We start from the raw sequence: 1,129 nt of genomic DNA, 5'->3' as shown, positions 1-1,129 counted from the left end.
TAATATCAGGTTTTAAGCCTCAATTATTAGTATAGAATTTGATCAAAATTGTTTAATGGTGAATTTTTAAATTCTTGGAAATCGCAATTAGTAGAACCTCTGTTCCCGTGGGCTGGGGTGGCACGTCTGCGACCGAAGCACTGGGATACTGAGGCAAGAGGATCAAAAACTTGGGCCTGGCTGGAGCGACTTGGTGACTTTGCCAGACCCTGCATCAAAAATAAAATAATTTTTAAAATCTTGGGATGTAGCTCCAAGTGAAGGCATGGAGTTCAATTTCCAGCACAGAGAAAAACAAAAGACAAAAATCGACAAAATTGTCAAGAGAGGCAAATGCAGTTAAGGACTTTAAGTGTTAAAATGTCTTACAATATTTTAAGCAGATTTCAAATCTAACCAAAGTTTTCTGCTTCCTTGTGCCTTGAATAGCTATTTCCTGAGACTTGCCTTGGGAGAGGTGCTGTTCTGCGCACACAAACACCTGGCATTTCTGAATGATGATGAAGCACTACTTTGCAGACTCATTTGTTGGATACTACATCACTTGTCACTTTATGTCACCTGACATAGGTGAAGCAGGTAGGGGAAGCGACTGCCTGGAGCTTCACTGTGTGGCATCTAGCCCTGCCTCCTTGGTCTGTGCTCTGTGCTCCTGGTGTCCCCAGAATTCCTCCAATGTGTCCACTGAGGGAGGGACCCAAGTGACAGAAAACTATGGCCCCACTTGACTCATTGAGCAATCAGTGAGAACCAGACAGCTCTCACTTGCTTGGTGCCTTTGTGAGTCATGAAACTGCTTGGCATGACAGAGGGCCCTGGGGCTTGCAAAGGGAAAGACCCACCAGGGATGTGGGCACATGGAGAAAAGGTTATGAAGGTCCAGCCAAATAGCTCAGTGGATTAAAGCACCTACAAGTAGGTGCAGGGGCTGGGGGTTTGATCCCCGGGCCTGCTGTGCCAGCCCCACCCCCAGGGCGCTGAGATGGCAATTGACACTGGGCATGGTGGTGCGCTTCTGTAATCCCAGCTCTAGGGAGGCTGTACAGAGGTGGATCACTATGAGTCCAATCTAGTAGTGAGACTCCAAACCCTGTAGGCCCTTCCCTAAAATACAAAAAAAAAAAAAAAA

This window comes from Octodon degus, unplaced genomic scaffold (assembly GCF_000260255.1).
Source record: "Octodon degus isolate 3935 unplaced genomic scaffold, OctDeg1.0 scaffold00159, whole genome shotgun sequence".
NCBI classification, from domain to species: Eukaryota; Metazoa; Chordata; class Mammalia; order Rodentia; family Octodontidae; genus Octodon; species Octodon degus.
This window is presented reverse-complemented; position numbering follows the sequence as displayed.